This window comes from Danio rerio, chromosome 3 (genome assembly GCF_052040795.2).
Source record: "Danio rerio strain M-AB ecotype USA chromosome 3, GRCz13ab, whole genome shotgun sequence".
NCBI classification, from domain to species: Eukaryota; Metazoa; Chordata; class Actinopteri; order Cypriniformes; family Danionidae; genus Danio; species Danio rerio.
In genome coordinates, this window is record NC_141023.1 from 31,477,973 (window position 1) to 31,502,517 (window position 24,545).

A 24,545-nucleotide genomic window follows, 5' to 3' on the forward strand; every position below is an offset into this window, starting at 1 on the left:
ATGCAGATCAGCAGATGATTCATCGGAAAAATCTACCTTCTGCCACTTTTCCAAATGATCAACTAGAAAACAAATAATAACTTGAAGCTCTTACAACTGAGATTGACGGCAAGACTTTTGTCAGGTAGTCTATTTGAATAAATGAATTAGTAAATTCATTCAAATCTCCCATACCCATTGTATAGCGATGTCCTCCCAGCATATGTTTGTAAACAGTTAGCAACACTGAATGCTGAGTAGTGGTGCCAAATATAACCTTAAATGTCAGGACTCCAGAGACCTGAAACTATTTGAAAAGTGTGTCACTCCTCGCGTGCTTTGGCGATGAATATTACTCCTTGCTTCTTTTGCAAAGTTTGATTTATTCATTGCAAACACGTTTGAAGTGGATCCTCAAGGGCCACCACAGCAGCCCTCTGTGCACAACACAACACATCAAGTGTGATGCTTTCCTTTTTACTGCAAGCTTGGTCTTTTTAAAATGGCTTTTGGTTTAAAAGCAGCAATTACCTCAGTGCTCCCTATAATGATCATGCACATTTATAACCAGCTTCTTTTCAGATGAGACCTCTTTTTGGCACCCATGCTCACACCTCCAACCTTCCCCCGCTGTTTCCCTTCTTCCACTTTTACTACATCTCTCTAAATATAGTAAGAAAATGAGGAGATATGTGGGACAAGATCTCACTCCTGCGCTGTTCGTGCACACAAAACTGACTTCACCAAAGCCTCTTGGCTTTTATGCAGTATCTGTGTCGCACATGTCTTCTGGCCACACATTGCAGCAGCAAAGCATATGATAATAAAGCTTATTGAACCGGTCACGCTGAGACCAATAAATCGGTGAATGAGAGGTAGAGCACTGGATGCGCTTGAATCTACAGTCGCAGTGAGCTTTTTCCTTTTTTTTCCACCCTCTCTCTCCTCTCCTCTGGCCGCAGTCCAGCTTGCCGGTGAATGAGTCCGTCCGAGTTGCAGCATATTTGTTCTTACAAGGCATCTTCTCTTGGCTCAAGAGATTTTGTTTGCTTCAGCCTTTTCTAAACACCCTCCAACCAGACTACATCGACATCCTGGTGAGCTGCTCATCCGCCCCTCAGTGAAGTCTGGTCGGTGTGCTTGTACTTATGACACCATATGCGGTGCAGAGCTGCTACTTTGAATTTTAAATAGGTGTTGAAGACCAGCCCCGTGTCATAGCCAACAAGTTGGTAGTGTGAAACCAGCTACTTTAAGCTTTTGTTTTTTATCTGCCAGACCGTTCACTGCCAAAATAATCACAGTGGTGTCCAGAACACCCGCTCGTTTCGGTCAACCTCTGCATCTTCTTAGCGCTTTGCTCACAGGGCAAATGGAAACCCCCATTCCCTCGAGCTCTCGTTGCTCACAGAAGGGGCAGTCGTATAAAAAAGGAAGAAAAAAGCCTGGTATTTCAGCTCAGCACTGCTCCCGGAGGTCCAAGAGGGTCCAGTGAGACTTTAACTCTTGGTTATGGACATTTTTTTTTGTGTAGTTAGCTGACAGCTATAGTTTATAGGTGAAGTGTGGAATAGAGTTGCATAATTAATCGAAAAAAGAATGTGATCTCTATTTGACCCTACACACAATTCTATTTCAGCTTTTCTGCAATTCAGCCAATTATATTTTTAAGGTCAGGACTCAGGAGAGAACCGTAAAAGCGATTGCACAAGTCTTCACATTGTTTTATATACATTGCTCAGCAACATTAAAAAAAGTTTACATACTGTATTAATGAGGTATGATTCACACAAAAATGTCATTTCTGTCATAATGTAATAACGTATTTGCGGCAGCGAAATCACGCGAGCTGACGCACTGTTTGTTTACTACTGAGAGGACGCGCACATGCCTGCCAATAAAGTCTACTTCAGTGAACAGAACCTGCATAAGCTGTGAATAAAAGGTAATAAAGTTGTAATAAACATTCAGTTTGTTGCAAACCGAACTCAAAGTGACGGCAGCCATGACACGACAGTTAAAGTGAATTCTAAAGTTCACACATCATTTAAATTAGCGGTTTCCAAACTGGGGTGCACAGTCTGACCACTAGGGGTGCTTGAGAGAATTTGTTATTTTTTTTAATAATAATTATTTTTTCGGGGCTTTCACCTTTATTGGATAGGAAAGTAGAGAGAACTGACAAAAAAGCATGGGGAGCACAGAAAGGGGAAGGATCGGCATAGGACCACGAGGGGGTATCGAAATCGGCGCTGTGAGCACCGGAGTGCATGTGTCAACGCCCTAACCACTCTCATATTTTTGAGAGAAAAGAAATTCACTGAGAGAGAGAAAAAAAAATCACATTACAAATTGTAATTTACAACCTATGCATACTCACTCATAGGGTTGTAACGGTATGAATTTTTCACGGTATGATAATCGTCTAAAACAATACCACGGTTTGACGGTTTCGCGGTATACGGTATGTTACAAAATAATAGAACAGTGAAGCAAATTTGACTTTTTCCATACAATATATTTTCAGTTACTATAAACAACACCACTTACAATGAACAAATAAAAATAAGAAAATAATAAATAATGTGTCAAAGTCCAAATAAAGTCCAAATAAACATGGTGCAAATCCTCAGTAAAAAATAGATATATTTACTATACTATAAATAGTTAAATAACGAAACTACATTCAATATGGAACATCCTTAGGTTTTATGTGCCAGCATGGATTTGGATATGGTTGTCTGCAATGCAGACAAACAGCTGCATCTTCATTTGCGTCTTTTGAAAACAGCAAGAGCAGCAGTTCGTCTTTGCTGTGTCACTGTTTTGTCATGTTTCTGTGCTGCTGTGCATGCAAAAGTACTTAGTATGAGAATTATTTCATGCAAAACTTTTTTTTTTTTGCGTTTTATTTAGCCGCGCATAAATGTATGCCTTTCTCTCATTCCGTGTTGTTCAAAAAGCTTGGTCCACAAACAAAAGCGAAACCTATGCTTATTGGTTGTGATATAGCGAGTTTGAACCAATCTGGGCATGGAGGAGGGACAATGCATCAATGTATCATGTCTGATTTGTCCGGAGACACAGTGACGAGCGTTTCTTTGTCAAATCAGCGTTGTCAAATGTTGATGACGTAACCGCACTGATTCCGGAGCCTCTGAAAGTCCGCGAATGTTATGTGATACAGCACTGGAAAGCTGAGATTCTCTTCTTTATGCCAATCTTTGAATTGTATGAATCGGATCAGCGGATCAAAAGTTATTAAACATTTAAGAGCAATACTTATTTTTAGCCGCGGGCGGCTGTCTCGGTCTTTAAGGGTTAAAACCGTTGATATGCAATTGTTCATGGTATGATAATCGTGCACGTTCAAATCGTGGTAAACCGTCATACCGGTATATTGTTACAACCCTACTCACTCATTTCGCGGTTTCACATCTGCGTCACATGAGCCGCGCCCTTTTAAATTAGGCACTAAGTGATAGTGCATTCGTCATTTTTTTTACGCTTACTATATTCATTAAAATAGACACCAGGTTAAAAGCTGGCACTATAAAAAAGTCAAGTGACAGTAAGGATGAACCGTCTACATCGGCCTCTTCTATGGAGATGTGCAGCAGTCTTGTATATATGGACTCGGAGGATAACGAACGAGGTGAAGAGGTGCAGGCGGGAACAGAGAAATCCTGCAGAGATGTAGTGATGAAGAGATTTAAGCCTACACTAGAGAGTGAGAAAGTGTCAAGTAAGAAATGCAAATATAGTGACAGTTACATTCGTTTCGGGTTTACATGGATTGGAGATGCAGAAAATCCAAATCTGCAACGTGTAACTTAGACTGTGGTGAGGTTTTAACTAATAGCAGTCTTAAGCCCTCATATATGGTCCGGCACTTACAGACAGCCACTTACAAGACATGCCTGTAAGTTTTTTTTTTTTTTTTTTTAAGAAAAATTAGTGGAACTGCAGAAGAGGCAAAAAGGAGCAGTAGCTTTCATCCAAAAAGTTGCACCATCGGCTTCCTGGGTACACTGCAGCATCCACCAAGAAGCTCTAGCGATGAAAGCATGCCAGATGAACTTATGTCTGTACTTAATGACGCTGTGAAAATTGTCAACTTCATAAAAGCTTGTCCATTAAATTCACATATTTCATTATTTTTATTTTAATCACGTAAACAGAAAATATGTGTATTTAGTTATTGTAGTTAAAAATGTGGAGTTTATTTGGAGAAAGGGGTGCTTGACAGGTTTCAAATATTAGAAAGGGGTGCACACCAAAAAGTTTGTCAGCCACTGATTTAAATTATATCGCATTTTAGAGTTATGATTATGACAAGCATTTGATATATTTTTTCTTTCATATCGAACACAAAGTGTTGTGTATGAAAATAAATGTTTACTGGGTCAGTATAGCATAGCCTATATAACATTAAATATAATGCGGGAGGGATTCTGATAATGACAATTGTCTCATTTTATCAGTGAAAAAAATGGTCTAATAATGTTGTGAATGACAAATGAATACCATATGTCTCAAACATACTATTCAACTTTAGAATTATGAATAGTTGTATTATGTTGTCATTACTTTACTGTGAATTAACAAACAGGACATATTTAAAGTCTGTTCAAGTCCACCATTCTATACATCTACATGCATCTCTATATAAATCTATACAGAATTGAGCATTCTAACCAACAGTAGACCTACACATTGGCCTAATATTATTGTTGTTTTACCATATGTTTGATAATAACAATAATAATAGCTTACTCATATTAACCTTTATTTTACAGCTACAGAATCGTGAGAAGAAAAAAAAATGTGATTTAGATTTTAGCCAGAATCCTGGAGCCCTAGTGTGGAATTTTAATTCAATGGAGACTTGTGGGTTTTCAGCATGTTGCTAATCTCACATAAAATTTAAAACATATTTATTAAAACAAATAGTAGTCAACATTTGAAGTAGAACAAAAGTGTTTTTCAAAATTGTCCTAAGACAAGAATAGGTTTTGTTCAATAGTTTTAGGACATTTTTTGATTGAAAAGTTTTGAGCCACTTCAAATGTTGACTACTGTGCATTTTGTGACACTATTATAGAAACTAGATTGTAGATTTAGCTTGTGCAAACTACCTATTTATAATGATCTGAATCAACACAATTCTTGAGTTTTGGCTGGATATCTTAATTGTTTTCTGTTCAATCAGCTTAAGTTTGTAAATACAATTAGGTTAACTTAAACGATTTGTGGTTGGGAAAACATGAAGGAATTTGTGTGGAACCCAGCATTTTTATAGTGAAGTTTATCTATGGATGGTTTTCACCATTACTTTTTAGTTAATATTTTTGTAACTATTTCCAGTTAATGTGCGAGCCTTTTTTTTTTGGCTATTGTAAAGTAAACAACTCCAGGAATAACAAAGTGCGGTTACAATATAAAAACAAATGACTAGTTTAAACATAACCCTTTAACGGCCCCACCAAGAAATAATTTTTTGGATTGCATTTCTTAACTCTTAATGTCGCTAATTAACACACTCAATGCATTTTTTTCCCCAACACATCCAATAATGTTTAAAATATCAACCTCTCCCAAATTATAGATATTTCGGGTTTATTTTAAAAGTACCAGAATTAATACATTTACTATGAAAATTTGCAAATATAAAGTGTAAGACCAATTTATTCAAAAATATAATCAAAATAAAACGTTTTTGAATACTAAATCATCTTTATTTTTAAGAAGTATGCCATAAAATATTTTAGATTCTCATTTAACACGTTTTCTTTCTTTTTTTTTTTCTTTTTTTTTTTACAATAAAACCAAAATCAAGTGTAGTAGTGCAATAGGATTATGTTTGTCTGTTTTTTTTGTAAACCAACAAAACTGTGTGTGTAAACCATTATTTAAGACTGGAATTCTTTAAAATATGGTCAACCATTTGGTAGAGCAGGCAGTTAAAGGCTTAAAATAACTTAAAATTAGTAATAAAGGAAGCTCATTTAAGATAGAAATGGTTGTATCTGCTCTTACTGTATGTCATTGAAGGTTAAATGATCATTATTTCTCTCAGGTTCACCAATATAGGTTTTCACATCATTTGGTGCAGTTTTTTGTCTATTTTGTTGCTGATTTTTATTTAATCTGATTTGATCTTTTGAATTATAAATCCCAAAGCAAAATGCCATTTAAAGGAACTTTCAACAGTCTAAGTCCAGTTTATAAGTATCTTACTTTTTGCGATCTCATTGATTTGTTTCACACAATCTGTACATGAATATATTTAGCTGTGAACCTTCGTGCTTACATTTTCTAAAAATCGTATTATATCATAATATCAAATATGTAATGTAATGTGTATTTATATAGAGCATTTATTGTGTATGGCCATGCACCCTAAGCGCTTCATAATCATCAGGGTGGGGTGTCTCTCCACACCACCACCAGTGTGCGGCATCCACTTGGATGGCGTGCAGGCAGCCACAGGACAACAGCGCCAGTGCGCTCACCACATACCAGCTATAGTGGGAGTGGTATATAACGAATAAGATGATGCAGATTGATACCACTGATCCACTAATGTGCCAATATAAAAATAATAACAGACAGACTGCAGGATGAGCATCCCCTGCTGGTCTTACTTACACCACTTCTGGCAGCAACCTAGTATTTCTATGTGGTCTCCCATCCAAGTGCTGACCAGGCGGAGCCCTGATTAGCTTTAGTGGGTGACCATATGAGAGTTGCTGAAAGCTAGCTGCTGGCCACTGGCAATATGTAATACAGTTCTATTTTCCCATGAGATGAGATTGGAGCTTTAGCCATTTTTAATAGTAAAGCACTATTTCACTCAAAACTGCATCACTTTAATATTATATTTTAATCTTTGTGTTGTTCCATACCTGTATGACTTTTTTTGTTTAAGTGCAGTTCAACGTGATTGAACACACTAACTTTTTCTCGATGCTTTCCAGAAGAGAGCCAGAGAGTCTTAGATTGACACAAGGTTGAGTAAACGAGGACAGGATTTACATTTTTCGATTAACTATCCCTTTAAAGCTATTAGTGAAACTGACAGGAGCAAATATTAACACACACTCGCAAATACTAACACACACTCACAAGACTGACATCTATTCAGACATCTGTGATCATGGCACTTGAAAATATATCCATAGCAGTCACAAGAGGGACTCTGCGGTCTCTGATGGAAACAGCATACATGATACACACACATCTATCCACCCCCACCCCTTCTGATTCCAGCAAACCCCTTGCGCTTTCTCAGGCACACTCCCACAAGACTTCATTTTTGCACAGGCCATGAGAAACTGGTCTATGATTGGAAATGAGCAGAAGAGTTAGAAAGGGAAGAAGAAGGAAAGAAAGAAAGAAAGAAAGGAAGAAAGAATGGGGGAAGGGAACGACCGTGCTGCTGGAATGTATCATGGCACTTTTTCCTTTGACATAGTATTTCTCTGTTCTGTCATGTTAATCCGCTGCCATTCCATTACACACATTACACACACATAGTATAGACTATTACTGGAACACTTTTTTTGCCTACCAGTTTTAGATAAGCTTTCCCCCCATGGATGTGGCTAGATTGCATGCGTGTGTGTCTGCGTGGAGAGAGAGAGAAAGAGAGCAGTGCTCATAAGATGCTGATGGTGGTAATACTGCAGTAGGCTGGAGAGAGAGAGGGAGAGGGGAATTGCAAATGAGAAATGAGGGAGTAAGACTGAATGAGAGCAAAGATAAGAGGCTAAATGGAGAGACCAAGCTCTGGTCGGAGAAACAGTGAGAAGAAACAATAGGGGAAAATGTAGAAGATGCACTGACCAATGAAAAAGTAAAGATGGTCGATATGTGTTTACATAGGGACATTCATACACATTGTTTTTTACTTATAGGATGCATTTCTTATGCAATTTGATACATTTTTTTTATATGACAGCATTATTCGAGGGGCCTAGAAGTGCTAACTTTTGAAAGTGGATTTCAAGACTGTTATTACAGAACTACCCAGGTCATGGAAAACATGGAAAAGACATGGAATTTTGACATGCCATTTTCCAAGCCTGGATATGTTTTGGAAAAACAAAAAAACCCACAAGGTTTTGGAAAAGTCTTGGAAATTACATTTACATTCAGTCATTTAGCAGACATTTTTGTCTTAAGCGACTTAAACTGCGATCACATTAGAGCTTGTACTTGTGAAATTCTGTTGTATGGCGCTGTGACAAGAGGTGGTATTCAACAATATGATTAGACAATAATAAAAGTGAGCGGTTGCTCCATATTTAAAATTTTATTTTTAATTCTCTTCTATTGGTCTAAAACTATCACCCAATGTGATTTTGAAGGTAAGAATTCAACAAGCTTGAGCTTTCGAATGCAGTAAATTGCGAAACTTGTCGCCCGTGCTTACATTTCTGGTCTGCTGCATTCACATGCCTTTTGAATAGAAGTCTAAGGAGCGAAAATTGCAGTGTGATCACAGCTTTACAATAGAAGTAGCTTTATTAACAAACTATAAAGATGATTTAAAATTAGTTTAGCAAATATCTGTATTCTGGAATGGAGGTTAGATGTTTTTACTTCTTTTCTTGGCCAAAAACAAGGTCTCACATCATTAGTGCTGTGTAAGCATGATCTATTTTACATAAATATAAAAATGAACTAAAACTAAAGAGATTGTTGTTTGTTCTATGATATGCTGTAATAAATGTAAACGTTCATTGTTTTTCTTATGATTTACCACATTTACGTAGACATTAAATGAAACATTAGGTCATCAAAATTGACTTGAAAGTCCTGGAAAAGTCATAGAATTTTTGTAGTAAAATGTGTATAAACCCTGACTGCTGTACTAAAGAAAATGTGAATTAAATAAGTTAAAAAGATGATATAATGACAACCAAAAAGCAATGAAAAGGACAGTATTGTCTATTACATTTAGATGTTTTTATTTAATGATTATATCTATAATTTATTTTACTTACAAGAAAAATAAAATCTAGAGAAGGAAGAAATTAAGAAAAGAGCTTGGTTTTGATTTTATTTTAAAGTTAGGTTTAATAAATATATTTATAAATAAATATATTTTATATTATATATTTTTACACTCTACAAAATATCAATTGTTTGGTTTTGGTGCATGCAATTATCTTTTTATTGTATTTTTTATTCATTTATTGTTCCCTTCATGTTGCAGAGACGTGTTTGTATTTAATACCTGTTGATGTGGATGCAGCTTAACACACAAGAAAACATTAATGATTACAGATGTCATGAAGGACACATACAAAATTGCTTTCCCATGAGTGATAGTGTCCAATTTGGCAGATCATCTCATGTCAGCCTCCAATAAGGTGACCTGCTCACTATTACACATAAACATCTTTTTTTTTTATTATTATAGTTCATCTTATGTGACTATATATTACCTAGACATACAGTATATCTGGCAGTACTATTGTTTTTTTTGTTTAACAAGGTTAAAACGACCAATTAAAATGAGCTTGATAATGCTTAAACAGTGAAAGATGAGCAGAGTATGCATGAAAGAGCTGGTGCTATATGCTTACAGCAGTCCTGAATACAATAGATCTTTTTTTCTGAGTTTACAGTTTCAACAGCTTGCTTTTTCTCTGAAAACGGATGATGGCTGTGTGTTTTACTGGAAAACAATACATAAATACTGATTACTCTCCACAAAAATGTTCTTGAAAAGTTTGGCTTTTTAGCAGGTTGGATTTAAGCTGCTCTTACCTGGTTTAAGGTGATCCGACTACCTGAAAACTGTTCAAATTATCTCTAAAATTAGCCAACAGAATTGGGAGACAAGCTGAAATTAGCAAGCACACTTAATCAGGTTAAAGTGGATAGAATTGAATGATTTTATTCTGTGTATGAAGTAGTTTTAAGAGAATAAACTTTGAATTGTGCATATAGATTGCAGGTGTACAAAGAGCACTTTCCCCCCTGAGCGTTTGTGCACATCTAAGAGAGGTTTGTGCATCTCTGTGCATTTGGCACTAGCCACCGCATGCTAGCTTTTAGCATTTCTCTGAGTGGGGCTCTCACTTGGATTAAGGACAAAAGGAAAGGCACTCTGTCATCCCAACTAATGGGATGGAGTACAGAGAGAAGGAAACTGGTGCCAAAATACGCCTCAGACAGGGAGAGAAGTGACATGTGAGGAGGAGAGAGTGTTAAAGTGATGGGAAGAGATCGGGATGGAGTGATTACGAGGAGCGCAATGATGAACAGAGGAACGAAGACGGAAAATTTGCAAGGACAAATGCTTGTAGTGTGCTGCAGTTATCAGGATCGAATACTAAGCAGAAAAAATGCTGTGCTACTTATTTCCTCTGTTTCACCTCGATGGAGCGAGCGTGTGCTGAAGTAAAGAGTGTGTGTTTTCTGTGTGTGTCAGGGAGTTTGATTTGATTTGCATGTGTTTTTTGTCAGTTCTTCCGAAGTGTGGCGCAGGAACGCATGAGTTAGGAAATGAGTATGCGCAATAGTTTATGCTGAGCAACTTGTTTTTAGTCAACAAGAACTCAAAGCCAACATAATGAATAAGATATATTAAAAAATAATGAATATTTATCCAAAAAGAATACATTAAAGTATGTGTTTGTGTAGTTAGACAGACAGATAAAAATATAAAATAGAAAAAAATAAGAGTTCACTTCAAAGTTTTCAGTTTTGCTGGATTTATTAAATATGGGCTTGAGTAAAATGGTAATATTTGTTTCATTCTACAAAGTTCTGCTAACAGTTCTTCTAAACATTAAATAGAAATGTTAAAATTGGTCAGAATAGCAGGAGTTTTAAGTTATGAGTTAAAATCTGGATTATTGCATTAAATATTAATTTTTAACTCAGAATTTTTGAACGTTGGTATTGTGTAGCTTAGGGCTGTGCAATTAATCGAAATCACAATCGCAATTTGAAACGTTGTGGTTAGCTAATCGCAAGAGGCTGCGATATATAATTTTATAAGTATTTTATAATTTCCCCCACCCAGAGCAAATGCATGTCCGAACTCTCCAGAGAGCCAACAATAAAGCAAACAGGAAACCGCGGACAAGAGGTAGGATGGCTTCTGTCACTTCAGAAGCATTAATAGACAAATTCTTATCAAAGAAAAACAGCATGTCGTAATATGGGAATATTTTGGTTTTGGAATTTTAGGTGACAGACACCAAACCTGGTAATTTGTAAGAGCTGATGCAGAATTGTTGCCACAGCATGAGGAAATACAACAACTAGTACCTGAAAAAGCAGCACAGGCACAGCACATATGAGGAGTGTCTTGCTAAAAAGTCAACAAAGTATTGCCAGTGACACTCAATCTAGTAACTAGCAACAGCAAAGTACAATTTCAGAGTTTTTTGTGGCTGTTACATCATATGAAAAAACATCCCGAAGGCACCTGTAGACAGCTAACACCATACCTCATTGCGGTTTACACTAGGGAAAAATAATGTTTAATTTCTAATATTTATAAACAAATTTGAATAAAATTTGGAGTTCGTTAATGTCTTTTCAGTTCCTTTTTTAACAAACACTCGATACAGAATATTGAGCTGATGCTTGACTTCAAAATTAAATTGCAAATCAATTCAAAATTGTAATATCTGTAAAAAAAAAAAATTGCAATTAGAAATTTTCCATAAATTGCACCGCTCTAGTGTAGTTGTCTGCAATTTACTGTACAATATATAAAAACATTACACTTTTTAAATATATAAACCCATTAAATGACACAATAAAACTAGTTTACACAGGGTTTCCGAAGGCTCTTAAAAAGACTTAATGTCTTCAATTTTAAGAACTTAATTTTAGGCCTTAAAAAGTCTTAAATTCATTTGATTATTGTCCTGTAGGTCTTAAAGCATTTTAAACATAAAACCCATTTGGGCTGACAGACACCCATCCAAGCACAAGCAATCCATCTCCATAAAACTGATATCAAAACTTTGTTTTCTATTAATTGATATGGTTTAATTCTCTTCCTTACAATAACATTAGTTTCAAGAGTTCACACTTAGATATTTCTTGATAATATGAGCTAGTTTGGCATGCTTTTCCAGGAGAGAACCCTGAGCTTGGAGATCTCTCGCCAGGTCAAAAAGCATGTAGAAAAAGAAGAGAGCTCCCTCTGGTAAAAGTGGAAAAGGGGGAAGATGGGTGGATGGGGGGTTTCTTCGGAAACCGAAGATAAGGGAATAGTTTTAGACAGGCTACTCATAGTGAGTTTGGATTAATCTGATTGCCTTACTAATAATTGCTGATGGGATACCAGCCGTGATCAATCATATCATGTTCTCCTCTCAAAATTAGTTTGTGAAACTTCACTTAAAAGTTCTCCCTATATTTATAGACCCTATGTGGTGAGGACACTGACATGGACAGAATGTTGTGCATACATTTAGATTATTTTAGTTTTCAGGGAGTTTTTTTTTTTTGGAAGAAAATTGTTTTTTGTGAAGTAGGGTTTGCTTGTTCTGACTAGGGTTGCACGGTTTACCGGTACTATAGTATCATGATACTATGGCTCCAAAAGACTGGCGTTGCCACTGTATCAGTATTAGTAATAGTCTTTCCACAATACATATTGCTGCACGTGGAAAAGTCACTAAAATGCTCACACATTTGTGCAACAGTAGACCATTTTATTTGAATAGTCTGTGGAGCCCCATAAGGTTGCAAAACTGTGTAGTATTCACGCCTTTCATGGCAGCCTATTACACATTTTCTTATGTTTCAATTCAAATGGAAATCTGTATGAGTTCATTTCGGTTCATGTCAACATGATTTAGTAGCTACAACAACCGCAACAATCTCTTAAAAAGATCGACTCACAAAGTGAATTTTTGAATACCTAAGATTTAAAAATAAAATAAAATAGATGAAGAGCACAGAAAAGCAAAAGGAAACATTGAAACAAATTTTGACCACTTCATAAAGCCTAATTTTGTTGGAAAAAAAAAGCTATTTTTGTAATGAATTTCGTTTGTAATTTTAATGTATTTTTTTGTTGGTTAGTTTAGGTGAAGTGATGTGCAAATACTTTTTTCAATAATAAGGAAATTATGAATTCAATTCAAGTAAGCCTCTTATAACATAAAATGTAGTATTTCTGATAATTTTCTTTATTTCATAGATTTGAGTTATGAATTACAGTATCGCAATGCTACTTCACGACAACCCTAGTTCTGACACATTATTTAAAATACATGGCTAACAAATAACTCATCAGAATTTTTTGAAGGGGGCAAGTAAATCTCTTTTCCGCAAGTAAACTTAAATAAATACTTAGTATTTAGCCCTGAATAAGTCTGAAATTTCATTTTTAATGGTCTTAAAAAGGTCTTAAAAAGTCTTAATTTTGACTTTGTAAAACCTGCAGAAAACTCTTTACAGAATAAGACAAAAAATCTTCAAGCACATAACTATAAATCACAGCCCTGAAAACAGAGATTTTCTCTTCAATAGCTGTAGACCTCCTTAAACACATCTTCATATATTTGAGTGATCAGACTATAGGAATTCTCTCCTGGCTTTGTTGTAGTCTCAGCAGTTCTAAAAAAAGGTCTTGGGAATCTATATATGTGGATACGAGGAAGAGAAATATAGAAAGAATGAATCAGGTGGGAGGTTGACTCACTCCCTTGTCCTCCATTAGGCCAAGACCCTCTTGTGTTTTTAACAATGAGAAGCAATGCGTCATTCGCAAACAAAGCTCAATAGTGGATTTTCTGTCTTTGTCTGTATCCCCGAGCTACTCCATCACACTACATCAACTACTGTTATGCAATATACTCATCTTGTGTCTCAAAGGTTCATCTTTTACTCTCCCTGAGCTGTCATTCAGCGCAATCCGTACTCGCACCACAGACTTGAAGTTTACTCACACATATACCTCAGCTTCCTGAACACAACTCTATAAAAAATCTGACAGATGTTGTACTAGATAGTTTTTTGGATCATTTCATATAATGTTGGTGAACATTATCATCTGATTTCACTCAAATGTGTTGAGTTTACGCTTCTAAAATTAAAGAAAAAAGAGGAATGTTACTTAGATATTATGAACACTGCATAGCGAATGTGACCCTGGATCACAAAACTGTGTGACACAGCTATTTTTTGGGCAAAAAAGCTATTTTTATTTTATGCCATAAATCAGTGGTTCCCAAAGTGGGAGTCACTGGACAATGACACCTGGTCGCTTGGTGATTTCCAACAGTCAAATATAGTAAAAATACTTGCATAAAAAAGCAACAACATGCAAATAAATAGCCATCAGCCTTTTTTTTCATAGGATTGTGTGTTTATGTTAGATTAACAACACAACAATAGTGTCAGCTGCAGCAGATTGATTTTATAGCAACAGGTTAAACTTTCTAAAACCTTTATGGCAATCAAATACATTAAAAATAAATACAGGCCAGAACTGAACATTGAGGATTATCTCTGAGTGGCGGTCTCCAAAATTGAACCAAAAATAAACTTGTGCTGAAAACATTGTGTCCACCAGTCTCATTAGGTGTAGTTAATATTAAATTAAACTAATTTATAAATTACTATATAAATCATAGTCTATAGTTGTCAAGCCTGGTTTATACTCGATGCGTCCACTTGTTTGTTTGAGTGCGCGTGGCGAATGTGACGTCATCGCAGAGTTTGCGGGTGTTCACTTTGGGTGTGCATGACATGATTTCGGCTGGTGGAAAGGAAGATTTGAATGGTTGACAATATACTGATGGCCTGTGTTTCCAGGTTTTATTGGTGATGATGGTCAGAAATGTTGGACCGTTATTGCTTTTTTAGCATGGGACAGAAACTAGCCAGACAGTAATGTGTGAATTGTGGAGCAGGCTAAATCTAAAAAAACAACAACAACAACAACAACAAAAAACATCTGTATTTTTAAGTAAGTGTGCTCTTTTATTTATTGCTTTTACTCTTGCCATAATAAAAAATATAATTGTAGAGCAACCCATGTTCTATTGTCATTAATATTTTAATAAACTTTAAAAGGTAAAACTGTCCGAAAATTGATCAAAAGCAAGTGATGTATCAAAGTTTGATTTAAAAAAATCTCGAATTGTTATAAAAATCCTTATAGTCATTATAATAATTTCTAAAAACAATAAAAAAAATTAGCTTCAAATATTGAATGATATTAATGATATGACGGAGTTCCAGAATCTTTCTACTTCACTGTTTATCCATCTGATTTTAAGGTCAGTTGCTTTTGACGAACACGGCAAGTAAAAAAGCCTTGTCCGTATTGCGAGGTGCGCACACAGTTAGCGGAGGTGCGTGATGCGGCACCAGGCGAAAGTATAAATTTAGCTTTAGACAGTTGCACTTTTTTGTTTTCACTAGGGGTTTTCTCCAGGTTGTGGATTACAGGAGGGTTTGGGGGGATTGGCCCCGCTAATAAACGCTTAATCCCCCCTGAAGGATGTCAAAACAAAATGTACAGTATGGGGGTCAGCCTTTTAATACTGAGAAACAGTTTTCTCTGATATGTATTGTAAATAATAATGTTAATAATGAAAACAATAGATAATATAAATGTACATTTGACCACGCTGTAACAGTTCATACTATTGTGAAAAAATATTTTTGATACCAATCAGACTATGCGAGAAGTTTTTTTTATTTAACGGTTTGAAACTGGCAGATCTAAAGCGCAGATAAACATCATAAATATTCTTGAAATGTAAAAAATGTAAAATAGTTGTTTTATCAACATATAACCTGAAAGTAAAGTCAAATTAGATGCAGTTTGTATAGTTTGACCTGAAAATAGAGAAAACATTCCTCAAAACACTGAAAACTTAAATATGTTTTATTACTAAACTAGATGTACTTGAAAATAAATACATACTTGACTGAAGCATGTATTACACGAATTAAACAAAAAAGTTGACCCCCCCTGATCATCAGCGTATGATTTGCACACTGGTTTTCATCTTTATTTGTGTAGGACAGTAGAGATTTTACAGACAGGAAAGTGTGGGAGCAGAGATAGGGGAAGGATCGGCAAAGGACCTCAGGTTTCCGTGAGCAACTTAGTGCTGTGTTGACCACGCTAACCACTAGGCTATTGGCATAGATAAAAACCTTTTTGAATTTCATTTTGTAAAATATAAAAAAACTGAATTTTTGATTAGTAATATGCACTGATAAGAATTGAATTTGGACAACTTTCATTTTCTCAGAATTTATTCACATTTTTTAGATAGTGGTATCTTGCCCAAATCTATTACTATCATATCAAGCCATGTCTATAAAAAGCGTATTTCTTTTAGCTTTAATGTGACCTATACAGTTCAATATTACAAACTTATGACTGGTTTTATGATCCATGGTCATAAATATGAAATCCATTTCATTCTTTCAGAAATTCTGCTCCAGAATACACATTTAAACATTTAGATGCTAATCCGTTTCATCATTTAATTGTGTCTAATTTCTCATTTATCTTTATTCATCCAGGTTTTGCATTTATAATAGGACAGTATTTAGGCTGGGAACAAAGTTAGAGAAGCGAGAGAGAGAGAGAGAGAGAGAGAGAGAGAGAGAACAGAATCTGAAAGTTCTGCAATACTCAAACTCAGAATGCCTGAATTGCAGTGGTGCTATATGGTGCATTGCCCACAAGGCTATCAGTGGAGACTATTCATCCAAAATTGGTCAAATTCTGTGACATTCCACACAGACTTTAAAATGTCATTTTATTATTGAATTCCACTATTCCATCCACATTTTCCATGCCAAGGAAATCATGCGGTTCTACATGTTCACTAGTGCTCTTAGACATTTGGAGCTCGATGTAGGAAAGAGGTAATCAGGTGGACTGTTTGAGTATATCTGTGTTTGTCAGAGCCGCTGTGTCTGCTGCTTTTCTTATGCGCTGATTTGAAAGGGTTCATTCCATCCTGTCAGTCACTGACTGTAATTAATCTGTTAAAGTGCTGAGCTGTATAAGACAGAGAGAGAGAGAGAGAGAGAGAGAGAGAGAGAGAGAGAGAGAGAGAGAGCGCGCACTAGCTCTCTCTGCTACACTGGCAAAACTGACCTGTGTGTGTGTGTGTGTGTGTGTGTGTAAGACATAATAACTTCTAGCTGTATGGGATATTGTTCCACGCCTCTGCTGAATGGAGCATGTTTGCTATGATCCATATTGATGTAACATGAGAGGGTTGATTTATAGAGATTGGTTTTGAAATGAATAGTGAGTTGTTTTTGGCCTGTGTTAACACTTTGAACATCAATTCAGTTCCGCTTTAAATCAAGATAAATTCACTCTGTAAATATGAAGACATGAATAGAAGTATTACTATTAAACAGGACCCCATAACTAATCTCTTGCCAAACCTGCCAGTTGCTAGCCATGATTGATTTATTTTCTTTTTCTGTCTTTCTTTATTTTTTCTTTATTTTTTCTTTCTTTCTTTCTTTTTTCTTTTTTTCTTTCTTTCTTTTTTTTTCTTTCTTTCGTTCGTTCGTTCGTTCTTCCTTCCTTCCTTTCTTTTTTCCTTCCTTCCTTCCTTCCTTCCTTCCTTCCTTCCTTCCTTTCTTTCTTTCTTTCTTTGAAAGAAGAAGAAATGATAAAGATTGATCAAATAAAGAAATATCACTATAATAATAACTAAACTCTTACCTTTCATTCATTAATTTTCCTTCAGCTTAGTCCCTTATTAGGGGTTAGGGGTTGTGACAGTGGTATGGATTACCGACTAACTTTTACCTAATAATTATGTTTTAATTTATGTAGTAATTGTACACTACCTGACAAAAGTCTTGTCGCCTATCAAAGTTTTAGGAACAAATAATAACTTCTAGTTGACCATTTTCTAGTTGACCTTCTAGTTGACCATTTTGTATCAGAAGTGTGAGTGTCTGAAATGAAGTGCAATTTTTTTTACCAAAGTAAAATATGATCAAGGGTGACGCAGTGGTGCAGTAGGTAGTGCTGTCGCCTCACAGCAAGAAGGTTGCTGGTTCAAGCCTCGGCTGGGTCAGTTGGCGTTTCTGACCAATATTACAATATGAATACAGTTTGGGCGTCAAAGTGACGCAGTACATTGTGCTGTCACCTCACAGCACGAAGGTCACTGGTTCGAGCCTCGGCTGGGTCAGTTGGCATTTCTGTGTGGAATTTGCATGTTCTCCCTGCGTACGTGTGGGTTTCCTCTGGGTGTTCTGGTTTCCCCCACAGTTCAAAGACATGCGGTACAGGTGAATTGGGTAGGCTAAATTGTCCGTAGTGTATGATTGTGTGTGAATGAGTGTGTGTGGATGTTTCCCAAAGATGGGTTGTGGCTGGAAAGGCATCCGCTGCGAAAAAAATGCTGGATAAGTTGGCAGTTCATTCCGCTGTGGCGACCCCGATTAATAAAGGGACTAAGCTGAAAAACTTTGGCTTTGGAGCGCTGTCCTGCTGAAGAATTTCCCTCTTCTGTGGTTTGTAATGTAATGGGCAGCACAAATATCTTGATACCTCAGGCCGTTGATGTTGCCATCCACTGTGCAGATCTCTCGCACACCATCATACTGAATGTAACCCCAAACCATGATTTTTCTTTCACCAATCTTCACTGTTTCTGTGAGAATCCTGGGTCCATGCGGGTCCCAGTAGGTCTTCTGCAGTATTTATGATGGTTGCGATGCAGTTCAACAGAAAATCTTCTGCCACTTTTCCAATTGATCAACTAGAAGTCAAGTTATTACTTGTTGCTTTTACAAATGCAATTGATGACAAGACTTTTGTCAGGTAGTGTGATTTAAGACACTTAAAACTTTTATCAGGAACTGCTCACATGCAGTGGCGCAAAAAGGGGGTATGCAGTATATGCGGCGCATAGGGGCGCCACACATGGGGGGGGCGCCATTGTGCCAAAACTATTTTTGAAATTATACATATTATTATACATATTAAACAAAATAAATACATATTTTTGGTTAAAAATGTTTATCCTGCATTTTATATAAATATACAATTGTATTTTATTGAATAAAAAAATTATACCACCCCTCCCTCTTCATTGACCATTTGATTGATCCGTTGCTCGGTTACAGTCACATGTTCAAAATGGAGAGAAGAGTAAAGAGACGTGGAGCGCAAAATAGAAAACAAAAAGAGAACAAACAATGCCTTAAAATAAAAACTGCCATGACAAATTGGATAATAAGGAATTGTTAAGCTTAATATTACCACACTTTTAATTAACTTCTAATGTTTTTGGGAGCAACGGGCTGCCATATCATTAATTATTCATTATCGCCACTCAGTCACTGCATGCATGGGCTTTTACTTAACATAAATGCAGACAAGGTGGTTTTGTCCAGGCAGGGGGACAGTGACGCACGGCCACACCTGAACTGCGTCCGAAATCGCATATTTGCATCCTGTATAGTATGCGAAAAACACTATATTTCTATAGGCTAAAGCCATGATAAGCTGGTGTAAAGTTAACTTTATGGTAAAGGCTTTTGTCGTAAATTCATGGACCGTCAGCTTCAAAAGAGAACATTTTTATTTACTGCATTTAAATATTGATTACAGTTACTATAGCTATTTACTAAAGTGCAACAAATGAATTTAGTTTGATCCTCTGTTTTGTTTGATAACAGAGGTGCGAGTCTGACTTTAAGAATGCAATGAAAACATTTGTTTTGTTTATGCTAATTTAAGATAATATTACTTGTGTTTCAAATAAAACATGTTTACATATTATTGTGTATATTTTTTTTTCTATTTACACACCTGAATCTTAAAGTATCTGCTCTCATTCATCTTCAAATCGCGTGTATAGAAGCCGTCTTTATCACTATGGAGCGCGTCCGTCACTCAGCACCGTTAAACTGATTCAGAGGCTGCATAAGGGCGGCAAAAGACGCATAAAGCTTTACTGGAAAGGATGTGAATGCGGCCGTTTTTACATTAATTTCAAAGTGCTGTCAATCAAAATAATGTGAAAGCTTAATTCTCTTAAACAGTTCTTGCATCACATTTGAGATCGGCTCTGTGCAGCTGCTACTTTCACTTTTCATAGAAACATTACAAATGCGGGAGAAATACTGGAAAAACACACACGGAAGACTGCGGATAGAATGGTAAAATATGGTAGAATTAATATGGCAAAAACGAGAGGGTTTGTAGGTATGAATTCCATTCGTTGGCACACACATTTTAATTCAAAATCATTTAAAACAACATGCAGTCACACATCCAAGTGTAAAGTTTATGTAAAAGTTTTATCACAATAAACTGTCAAATCATACTTACAGCTGAGCTCAAAAGGTTTGAGTAATGTGAAACATTCTATTATTAATTGATTATTTAGCAAAAAATAAGAGGGATCACACAAAATGTATGTTTAAAACCTTAATATTAGGGCCAGACAGAATCTGCAAACATTTTTTGCTATTTCTGCTGAGAATTACAGGCAGAAAATACTACTTTACCAACTGTATTGTAAATAAATCATATGAACATTTTAATATTACTATTATTATATCACAATAATATTAGTGAAATGAATTTGAATACTGAGTAAATAAAAATGTACACAAATTTACACAAATAGATTCAATGATGGGCTAAAAATCTGTAGAAAACTGCAGATGTCTGCGCACGCAGACTCCGTGTGGGACTGTACTGAATTTATTTTAGGCAAAATAGAAAATAATACATGGATAAAAAAATTCCCCTATAAAAATTTTAGATATCTAATTATAATGATTTTTAACCCTGTTAAAACTATAGTCAGAATATTCAAATTTTTTGGAACTGTAATGTTTATTAATCCCATCAAGATCCATTTTTATACCCTATACATGTTTTTTTATAAATTAATTATGTATCATATTGATACATCAGGCCTTTTGGTAACTTTTTCTGCTCAAAACTAGTTCAATTTAGTTCCCAAAAAGTTTGCCTATAACATTTTTATCAAATAAAACATTTCAGGCAGTTTGTCTCTATTTTTTTAAACTAAACATTGTACAGTCTTTTTTATTTCACTTTGTAAAAGGTGTGATTGCAGTTTCAGTCAATTGTTCATGTGAAGACAGACCTTACACCTCTCACATATGCATGTGAAAAGTTATTGCATTTTTAAGTTCTTTTGCTCTTTACGACTCCCATATCTTTCATTTTGTTTTGACAAATGTACAAAAAGAAACAAAAACAAGACATGTCAAGGTGCTATAATCATTTGGTGAGGAAAATGGAATTAATAAGAAATTTGGGTTGGGATGAAATGTAATTCTTTGTGACTTAACATGCTTAATGTAATTATACTTTTACTACTTCATACTATTTCAGTTGCGTTCAGAACTTCGACATGTTGATGAGGAAATTAATATGGGGGGGAGGGGGGGCGCAAAACTTGAACTCGCATACCCCTCAGTAAATGTGCAGTTGCGCCCCTGCTCACATGAAAGGATCGCAATTCTGTGCGTAAAATTACATTTATAATTTTGATAATCGGACTGAACCATATTACATTCTCAGGCATTGATACAATTAAAATGTAAAAAGAAAAAGAGTATGTTACTCTTATGCTCATCAGTGGCTAGTATAATTATATACAGCTATAAAAAAGATGCCAGAAAAGCTCTGAAAACGTATTATTACAAGACCTTTACATTTGTTTACTTTTGCATGTTTTTTTCTTGTTTCTGTGCTGCAAGTGTGCACTTTAAGTGAATCTTTTGTAATTTGGCTGTAGTTTGTTTGTTTTTGTCTTTCCTCTTTCCTCTTGGGCCATGGGCTCCCCTTTAGCCCTCATTTACTTCAAATGATATGTACTTACCGAGTCACTGTATGCTGCCATTAATGTCTTGTTAGATTTTGTTGAGTCTCTGCCCTCTATTATTATTCACATGACCTCAGTGCTTTTGTTTGCTTCTCGACTAACACAAGACATGTCAGGATAGGTTATTAGTCTGGCTGTATAAAACAGTTTCAAAAAGGTTCTTATTATAACATATGTAGCAGGGAATTCAATTACTTAATGTTTATTTTTTTTACATTTTAACTTTGTAAACTATAGAATCATAGGTCTCCTCACGATTTGTGTCTCGTTTTGTGACGTTTTTCCCTGTTCTGCTGGCCACGCCCACTCCTCCCTCTGCTCGCAGCACGCCAAACCCATCATGAAGCATTTTTTGAAAAACGCAATATACTTCATACAGTTACAAAAACATTGAAACTTTCATGTCATTTCTGCTGTCTGATTGGATGATTAATAACATAGCCAGTCCAGTCATGTTGAGAAGATTTTATTCCTAAATCCATGTAATGTTTTAAAGTAAACAGTGTTCCTTTGTAACACTTTATGCTGTTTCAGATTCATGAATATCCTTTCGAATGGATTGTGAATTTAGTTCAAGTAAATTAACATGCTAATTAGCCAAACCTTAAAAGGCCATGAAACCCCACTCTTTCGGTTCAAGTCTACCTGATAGAACAGGGCAAAAAAAGAGGGAAGTGAACAACTGTTGTCAGTTTGCTCACACAAATGAGACACAAACCACAAGGAGACCCATGATTTTATGATTTAACAAAAAAATTAAGTAATTTAATTCCCTGCTACGTATGTTATTCGTAATTACATATACACATAACCACAATTTGTTATATCATTATAACAATAATCATGTTCACTGCTCTCCTCCTGAACCCCCATGTCTGACAGTGGATAGCAGTGCAACAGGTCTCTTGCCCTATGTATTTCAACCTTTAAACCTGCCAGTAATATAGAGGATTTTAAAAATAGGTGAATACAGCAGCATGGATATAAGCGATGAGTCTGAATGGTAACAAACTCAACAGATAAAAGAGAAATTTCACCGTTCTCCAATTATTGTACAGCTCCCCGACAAAAATGCTTGCTACACATAAACAGCTTTGCTGTATCGGCCCTGACAGCATTGCAAGGAAAAAACATGCAACAAAACATGGAAAACATACACATATGACCCTTCATGAACAGCTAAATACTGCATGCGATGCACTGACATGGTCCCGCAGCTTGGCAGGTCTGCCTTGCCTATGGAAAGCACGTGCTCTCATGAGTAATTAAGAAACAGGCTCTTCTCATAGGATAAAAACTGAAACTGAGATGAAATTAGCTGACAAAAGTTTAAAATTATCCAGTTTTCTACACAATTAAAGCTGACAGGTGCTAACTTTGTTTTAACTGATGCTCAACCACCGATACATATGTACACTAGATATCGTATATGAACCCTGAGCATGCGTCAATAACGCAGCAACATTTGTACAGTGCCCCCAATAAAAAAAGTCTTTCAACCGCACTAGTCAAGACCTAAAGCTAATGTGAAGATGCTGGACTTTCATGTACAGGTGAGGAACAAGAAAACAAGGAAAACAAAGCACAAAGGCAGAACAGTTCCTGAGTAAGATTTCGTCATTTAGAGTTTTGTATGTTACAAACTTTTGTGCTAAACAAGTAGAGATGACGATACAGTCTCTTACTGCATTGACCATTCGACAATGTAGCACCAACTCGCATTAAATAGTAGGCTTATGCTAGTTTTGTTGAATAAAATAAGCAAATAATGTAAATGAATTATGATAACAAGATGCTGCGGTGCTAGAAACTTGTAATATTGTCGGCTAAGTGAAGAACTTGTTCATAATGGAGATTTATTCACAAACGAATCGCTCCCTCTGTTAGAATGAGAAGTGAAAGCAGGAGAGGGGGTGTGTTTCAAGACATGGATTAGATCAAATTTAACAGGGAGGGAGGATAACTCATAACCATGCACACAAACACATGCTCTCTGTTGGCAATGCCCGTGCGGTGACTTATCCATCCATGTAGAGAAGTAATGTAGAATTAAAATTTTTATAATTTAAAAAATATTTGCATACTGACCACCGGGAAAATGAGTGATTATAGATATATGTATATATGTGTTTATAGCTTTGGTTCTGGATGGCCAGTCCTCCACTGCACCTTGGTCCCACATTCATTTGAAAGAAGCGCTACCCTGTACTATAATGGCAGCTTAATTGACATTTTCTTTCCGATAGACAACAAAGACATCTAATGTAAATTTCTATGATGCTCAACACACAAAAATCTGTTTCAAATAAAAAAGTACTCAAGGGTTTCTTGAACCTCAAAAATGGACAATTCAGCAAGAGGGAAAAAATAACTGGGTAAATAACTGCATTCTGTCTCTTTCTGCTTTAAAACAATGTTAGTAGTTTTTATTGGACCTCAGGACGGATCAAGTGATGATAGAAATATATCGTTTATCTGAAAGGTTTAGTGCACTTTCTGCTTTGTCAAAACATTCTGTCTCAGTCGTGGCTGGTGGAGAGACCAGATGCTGATTCCTTGGGGTTCCAGGACACTGGCTTTCCCTCCGCCCTGGTGTCCTGCCAGATCTGGACATGGAGATGGTGGAGGTGGAGCACCGCCTGTCCTGCTCTCTTCACAGATGGCTGTTGCGGCAGTGCTCTCTCTCTCTCTCTCTCTCTC

At 36.0% G+C, this 24,545-nt stretch overlaps 1 protein-coding gene and 1 long non-coding RNA gene across 43 annotated transcripts in view; both read left to right on the forward strand.

Annotated features, from left to right (window-relative positions):
- The window catches only part of kcnc3a (potassium voltage-gated channel, Shaw-related subfamily, member 3a), a 113,871-nt gene that overhangs the window by 18,230 nt on the left and 71,096 nt on the right, over positions 1-24,545 (forward strand).
- On the forward strand, positions 15,647-19,756 carry LOC147845661 (uncharacterized). The gene is made up of 2 exons (XR_015480962.1): positions 15,647-17,932; positions 17,990-19,756. It is a non-coding gene; the product is annotated as an uncharacterized LOC147845661 (long non-coding RNA).